A 211-nucleotide genomic window follows, 5' to 3' on the forward strand; every position below is an offset into this window, starting at 1 on the left:
ACATCAAGTACTTCGTCTTACTTCTGTCTGCATGGAAAACAAACAAGAAAGACTCCTGCGTTCCCTGCACTGTGCACTATTAACTGTGAACACAAATCCCTCCGGCTCAACACTCGGTCCCGTGGCCAGATCCAACAGCGCGGACAGCCGGGGCCAGCTCCCCCCGCCCCAGCCCTAAACCAGACACCCTTGGAGAAAAGAAACCCTCAGC

Source organism: Nestor notabilis, unplaced genomic scaffold (genome assembly GCF_000696875.1).
Source record: "Nestor notabilis isolate BGI_N333 unplaced genomic scaffold, ASM69687v1 scaffold2023, whole genome shotgun sequence".
NCBI lineage: Eukaryota > Metazoa > Chordata > Aves > Psittaciformes > Psittacidae > Nestor > Nestor notabilis.